Below are 8,480 nucleotides of genomic sequence, written 5' to 3'. Positions count from 1 at the left end.
AATTGTTTTAGAATTTATAATATTTATTTATATTTTTAATATTAATAGTTAAACTTCCTTATATGTATTCATGTGTGCATTTTCCGATTTATTATAAATTATCTAATATTATTACTTTTGTTTAAAGATTCTCATAATTCTATAATCAATTCTATTCTTATAATATCAAAATATTTCTTAACATTTTTATAATATTAATATCTCTCCTATCTAGTTTATTATTTTTACTATACAAATAATTTATTTATTTGTTATATAAATTCGGAAATAAATATATACTCGAATAAATATTTTACAAAATTATATTGTTTTAAAATATTTTTCAACACAAAATTATAAAATTTTAGTTTACTTATTTAACAATCATAATATGGATATTGTAATTACATGTACAACTTTCGTAATTTTAATATTTTTAAGTTATAATTTTAATATTTTTAAGTTGTTGTTACTTGCCATAATTATTTCCTTATAAGCCACAATTACTTCCTTAGTAATGTTTAGATTAAACTATATTTAGTCAAAAAATGATACAAGTTATCTGTTTATATAAAGTTATGCACGTATTTCACATTTAACAAGGTTATATACAGACAAACATTTGGGACTCCCATGGGCTCACCACTATCTCCTATTATAGCTGACATAGTTTTATAAGACTTAGAGAGGAAAGCTCTGAACACACTACTTTTTAATCCTCTGTTTTATTTTAGATTCGTAGATGACTTAATTATGGCTGTTCCCTCTGATTCTATAGATTACACGCTTAATATTTTCAATTCTCAACATAACAGAATACAGTTCACCATTGAGGTAGAAAAGGGTCATACAATCAATTTCCTTGACATAACATTCAAGACTGTTAATAATATTTTACTGTTTGACTGGTATCACAAACCTACCTTTTCAGGGAGATATCTTAACTATTTTTCACATCACCCTCTCCATCAGAAACGGGGCACAATCATTGGATTAGTGGACAGAGCAATTTTCCTCTCAAATCCCAAATATCACAGTAAAAATTTAGACATGATCATTAGAGTTCTTTTAGATAATAATTACCCATTAAAACTGATTTTAATGTTATTCGGTCGCGTTTAAAATATATCATTAACAACAAAATCCTCATAAATGACACACCAAAGGACGTGAAACCGGTTTATTTCACGATACCTTATATACAAGGTTTAACAGAAAAATTTAACAGTATAACGAAAAATTCAAGAATGAAACTTGCTCACCATAGTCTTAACAAAATGAACAAATTAATTAGAGCTCACAAAGATAATATTCCAACAGAATTAAAAACTAACGTCATATATAAAATTAAGTGTAACCTAACCATTGTGATGCCTCATATGTTGGCCAAACTTCCCGTAAGCTAAAAACCAGAATTACTGAGCATAAAACACATATACATCATAATACTAACACAACCTCGGTAATCACTAACCACAGACGAGAATTTGACCATGATTTTGACTGGGATAACGTTAGAATCCTTGACGAGACTCCATTTTACACCAAGAGGCTTATCTCTGAAATGTTATTTATCAAAAGACAAAAGAACGGTCTGAACCTGCAAACTGATACTGAAAATTTACCGAGTGTCTATCATGATATCATTAATTCTCTTCCAAAAATATAGTGATGAAAATAACATATAAACAGATAACTTGTATCATTTTTTGACACTATCCGAGCGACCTCCACAGTACAAGGAGTTGAGTCAACAAAGTACTATCAACCGTCGCAAAATATTGTTAAAAGAGTGAGTGACCGTCTAACAGTTAGTGATTGGTGATTAATATATGCAGTTTTTCACTTTTTCCAATTCTAAACTTCACCAATTTTGCAGATTGCAACGATCATTGTTTTTTCACTAACAATATTACCAGGTCAGTGACTTCAATTTAATGTTGAATCCGCTCTCTGCTGAAACATTAATACATACTCATCGGAGATGATTTTATGCGAGTTAAGTCGAAGGCTTAGTTAAAAGTTTATGTAGATATTATTGATGTTTTCATGTAAAAAATTTTTTATTATTGTAATTTAATTATCGCGCTGAAGAAGACTCAAATTTGAGCTCGAAACGTCCGCATTATAATTAATTAGTAGTATTTTTATTTATAACTTTAAGTTTTAATTATTGTTAATATTTGTAGAATTTTTATTCATGTAACTTTACGTCTTTGTGAAACATAATTTGTTATAATAATAGTTAGATACTGATTTTTATTGGGACTTATGTATGATTAAGTGTTATAAAAATATTTTAAATAATTTTTTCAAAAATTCTTTTCAAAAATTAATTTCATTTATAATTTACACCTAACAATGTTTAATTTTTAATTTGTATAATTTGCGTTATTTATTACTCATTCCGATTGTTCATGACTCATACCTGCTCTTTATTGCCGATTATATTATTCTTATTTTATAAAATTTTAGTTTACTTATATAACAATCATAATATGGATATTGCAATTACATATACAGCTTTCGTAATTTTAATATTTTTAAGTTGTTGTGATTTGCCATATATATTTCCTTATAGGCTACAATTACTTCTTTAATCATTTTTAGACTTAAATATATTTTGTTTGATGTTGTATTGTTCGATGATTCAAGTTCAAGTCAGAGTGAGAACACAAAACAATTTAATAATAAATAATAATAAAATAAACAATCAAATAATAGTCAAGTAATTAAAATTTAGGTAAGAAAAAATCTCATAATATATTACGTTCATAATATATTACAGCAAATAATAATTTATCTATACTTTATAAATTATAAATTATAATATTAAAATACATATTTTAATATTATAATTTTATATTTCACGTATGAACATGTATGTTATAGCAGATACTTGAAATACTTTGACAAAAATTAATAATTAATAATACCGTGGTGCATTTACGTTATAGTGTGCTAATGTTCGCTTTGTCAGCTCTGTTAACTTACAACGACAGGAGATTTTAACATGATTAAAATGACTTTAATATATTATATTAATTAGAATACTCATAAAAAATTATTTACGGATTACATAAAAAATAATTACGTAAAAGTACTCTAACATGAAAATTTTTCAACGTATAAAGATTAAAAACTAATAATTACAGACATAGGAAGACATAAAAATTGATTTATTTCATATTGTTTATAAAATGTATACGAAATTCACAAAATAAAATACACAAATATCTCGCAATTAATAATTCTTAAAATATGCACGTAAAGTAATCTTTAAACTACAATTGTGTAGAATTTTATGTATGTATGTATTTATTATAATATCTGACATATGTTATTGACATTGTTTATTTCCGATTATCTATTGGAACGGTAAGATTTTGATAGTATAGATGTCGTAGGCAAATGGTTATTTTAGGAAAATAGCTTTTGATTAAGCAAATACTATCTGGCGTGTACGTACTAAAAAGTACATTTTGGAAAAGAACGCTTAGATTTTCATCTAAGCATAGGGGGATGGGGCTTCATCCCGTCCCCATAAAAAAATATAACAAAACTTGAGAGCGCAGAAACTATCAAGGCTGACATTACAGCCAGATAACCATTTGCCTAGTCAAAAGCTATTTTCCTAAAATAACCATTTGCCTATGACATAGATATAACAATAGGTATAACGATATTAACGGTGTGCAGTGTGTCGTAACCGCAGTGTCAACTGCAACTAATTCTAGTAAGAAAAAGAATTGTATTATAAATAACATAACATTTTTATATACAAGATGAATCATTAGAAATAAAATATATGTATCTTTCTTTTAAAGATATATAAAAGATATATAAAGTATAATTTAAATAGTATTGAAGTATCAACTCATACGATGAGTATCTTCATTTCTAATAAATCTTAATCTTTATCTTAATTCTTTTAAGTTATCATTTTCAAAATTGTTGACATTTTATTAATTATTTCTATTTCTTTTATTTTTCTCTCTCTCTTTTTCTTATAAACCTATATAATTCTCTAAATTTTCATTCATATAGTGTGCATCTGACAAGCACGTTAATTTCATTTATTATAATATTGCATATTGTTAGAAAATGTCTGAATTAAAAATTTAAAGATTAAAGAACGGAAACTTTTTTAATATATTTTCTATTTAATTCATATATTTTTAAATAAATAATAAAAAATTGGATAATACAATTACAATGTTAAAAATTACAATTTTTAATATCGTGCACACATTTATTCTATATATTTTTTTTAATGGCATATAATCAATGATTTGCAAGATTAATTCGAATATTGCTTCAATGTACCTATTCAAAACGAGTGAAAAAGAAACGATAAATGTTTATTTTCTATCGTTGTTAAAAAAATGTTTGTATAATTAATGAATAGGTACTTAACTTTTATAATTAATATAGATGATAGAGATAAATATATAGCATTTTAACATGATTAAAGTGACTTTAACATATTATATTAATTAGAATAATTATAATATATTATTTACGTATTACATAAAAAATAAATATGTGAATGTACGTTGATATAGAAATGCTTTAATTCTCAACACGTACAGATTAAAAATTATTATATATAGATGTAGGAAAACATAAATACTTATTTTTTTATATTGCTTAAATCGTATATGAAATTAACAAAATATATAATAAATAAATAAATATCAAAAATTAGGATATTCAATCTTAAAATATCTTAAATATTAAGTAAAATATCATAAATATAATTCTAAATGTAAATTTTGTAGGATATGATGACCTTATATAACTTGTAAATATGTTTGTATTTATATATATATTTATTATGATGTCTCTTACATCGACATTGCCAGTTTTCGATTACCTCTTGAAACGTTAAGATTACGATAGTACAGATTAACGGTTCACGGTGATAAAGTATCAACTTTAATTAGTTCTGAGAAGAAAAGAAATTGTATTAGAAATAACATAGCATTTTTACTATACAAGGTGAGTCTCTAAAAACAGAATATTACATAACTTTCTCTTTAAAGTACGTAGAAGATATATAAAACGCAATCTAAATAGTACTAAAATATGAACACATAAAATAAGAATATGTTTCCTTTAAAAATTATTTTCAAAATTGTTGAATTGTTGAACATTTTATTAATTTCTTTAATTTCTTTTTCTTTCTTTTTTTAAAAAGCTATACTTTTTTTTTAATTTTATATACATATATTGTATATTTGACAAAAACACTAATTTTATGTATTATAGTATTGGTATAAAATGTCTTTGAATTAGAAATTTAAGGATTAAAAAAAAAACATTTTTAAAATTTTTTAAATATTTAATCCATATATTTGTAACTGGATAAAAAAAATTAAGTAATTACAATGTTAATACCGTACATATGTTTGTTTTATATCTTTTCGTAATATTAATATTAATTTGCAAGGCTACTTTAAAATCGATTACTGATTCGATATATTTATTTAAACGAATAATGAACAAACAATAAATGTTTTTCTCGTCACTAAAAAAAATGTGTATTATATATAATACATATAAAAACATTCAAATTGTCTTTGATCTTATGGCGCGCACACACACATACACATACGTTCACGCGCGCGCGCGCATATATATGTTTGTATTTACACATGCCTGAAGAGACATACCAAAAAGTCGATAAAAATTTAATTTTCTGTTGACTATTCCGTTGATTATTCGTTGCTAGTTTACTAAAAATATAATCATCTTTTGAAAATAGCTTGTTCATGTACGTAGATCGGTCTGTTATTCATCACGGATAAAATTTCTAATTACTCAAGAAAAATAATTTCAAAAAATACTTTATAAATTTATTTGCAGTAAAGTTTATTATCTAAATTTTATTTTATATTTGTCTTTCTTTCAACAGGGAGAATTGTTACAAATACCTAAAAATTGACATGGCACTTCTAAGACTGTTATTTTATGGCGGTCTTATATTTATTACAACAACAGCTTTTTTAATTAATGAAAATACGGGAAACTCATCGATTGCATTTAATGATTACTTTGATGATATAATTCCAGTGCATTATGACGTCAAGTTAATACCATATTTCAAGGAAGACAAGGAACATGAAATATATAAATATAAAATCTATAAAACAGATATAGAAAAGTATCAAACAAAAGGCAACTTTGTTTTTTTCAGTGAATTAAATACCATTATCGATGTTTCTCGTTCATTTACAAAAATAGGTTTAAATTCGATGGCATTAATAATTCTTTTATCTGGAGCGTTGACAAATGATTTATCCATGTATACTGCAGACTTACAAAATGAGATTGTAGATACCAATGTTAAATATTTATTTCCGCAATATACTGTTTCAATTAATTAAGACGTGACACCAGAAGAGCAAACCAATTGCGGTTTCTCAAAAGTCGTCGTAAAAACTTTAATAACTTAATCGTTGTCACGCTTACTGGATGCATTATGATCATTCGAGAGTTAAATGATAGGCGGATCGAAAAAGAGAGCTGCCATAACATGTTAAACGGCTTCGCCCAAACTGCGGTCCCTGGACCTTGCAGCCTCCTCCTCTTTCTTCTTCTCCTCTTCCACATGTTAATCAAAATGTATATAAGTCTTAATAGTCACTCTGCTACCTTGGTCACGCCAAAATCTGTTCGTATATTATTTTAATTTTAATTCTTTTAGTATCGAGTTCTTCTGATAATAAAAATTAAATACGTTTTAATTTTATAAGGAGAATACTTATAATGTTTCTATAATTGCAAGATTAATTTTATGATAAGTACTATTTCAACAAATCCTCACGAAGTGATTTGCTTTGAAGTATTTGACGATTAGTTGACTATTAATTTCAATATCTTTTTGTTTTGGCGTATTTTTTTACCTTTGTAAGGTTTTTTGTGGATATCTCACTCCTTTTTGTAAAAATACTAATATAACAAAATAAATTATATTTGCCCCGATATTTTTTCTCGTCTACATCTCTTTAGGAGGGTAAAGAGGGGTTATAGAACTCTTAAAAATGAGAATCTATTTCTTGGTAAACTACAGTAAAATATGCGCCCTGTGCACAGGAATTCAATTTTCGCAGGAAGAATTAATTTCTAAAGGAATTTACGCATTAACATCCGCGCATGGCTTTCATTGCCAAGTCGATAGTTACGTGTTTGTAAATATTGGAGCCTTATTTATTCGAATTATAAAATAAATTATGTTTGCATTTTATATCTCTGCAATTTATTTTGTGGTTCAATTGATAATTCAACATGACGAAAAGAGGTTACGATTACAATTATGACAGATGTACTTATTTGAAATATCTATATTAAATATTAAGTATTAAAATTAAATTTTCCATTTCTTTTATTATTTTATAAGTACAAATTTTATTTTATTTTAATCCGTTAGATATTATAACATGGATATATATTTTTATAAAAAATATGTAATAGAAACTGTCTATTTTAATAGTATATGTTTATATGTATATACATATACGTATAAAATAGATTTATATATATATATATATATATAGATTAAACAAATAATGAAGAAAGTTAATAAACGACACTATTATTTCATTTGATTTTATGAAATATTATGATATAATTATGTTATATTATGATATAATTATGTTATATTATGATATAATTTATATAAATGTAGAAGAAGGTTATCTGTCATATATACTTTAAAATATGTATATGTTGTACATCATTGCGTACATACACGTGAACGCGTCCGCTCTTGTGTGTATGTATCGTGCGTCAAATCGAATATCAAGGTGTATTTCCAATATGAAGGACTCATATATACATAAATGCTGCAAATGCGCCTTGAGGGACAAAATCTTTGCATGTGTGCGTGCGGGCACATACGTGAGATGACTGGAAAAAAACCGAACGCAAAGTGTTACAATTTTGATTTACGATAATTATATGTCAGGATTGATTGCACCATCTTATTCGGACCGGTCGCAACCGAAAGCTCGTATCAATATTATATAATAAAAGGTATCGTTAGAATTTTTATTACGACTTTAGTCCCGGAGATATTTTAATCAAAAGTTTATGACACGTGAAATTTTAGAATAAGCCTTCTTAGTAACGTCGACATCTATGCAATGATTCTCAACTTTATCTTTCATAAAAATTTTTTTTTTTTGTTTTGGCGTCACGACGCTACCGCAACGCTTGATATGAGAATGAATGAAAAGCGAAATAGTAGTAACGGTCGGTAGATGAAAAATTCAACAGCCGCCTAGGGTGCAGAGGGGTAGAAGACGTATTTGCGTGAAGGTGTAAGATAAGATGAAGATGCGGGTTGTTTAACGTAACTTGCAGGTGAAGCGACACAAAGGCCGTTGCTACCGCAAGGTGTGTCAATGAGTAACAAATAATTTTATGATGAACCTGTATAGTAACGATTAATGTAATAACATGCTTATATACAAGCATGAATATTAAAGAAATTACCT

The sequence above is a fragment of the Anoplolepis gracilipes genome, chromosome 1, assembly GCF_047496725.1.
Source record: "Anoplolepis gracilipes chromosome 1, ASM4749672v1, whole genome shotgun sequence".
NCBI classification, from domain to species: domain Eukaryota; kingdom Metazoa; phylum Arthropoda; class Insecta; order Hymenoptera; family Formicidae; genus Anoplolepis; species Anoplolepis gracilipes.
This window is presented reverse-complemented; position numbering follows the sequence as displayed.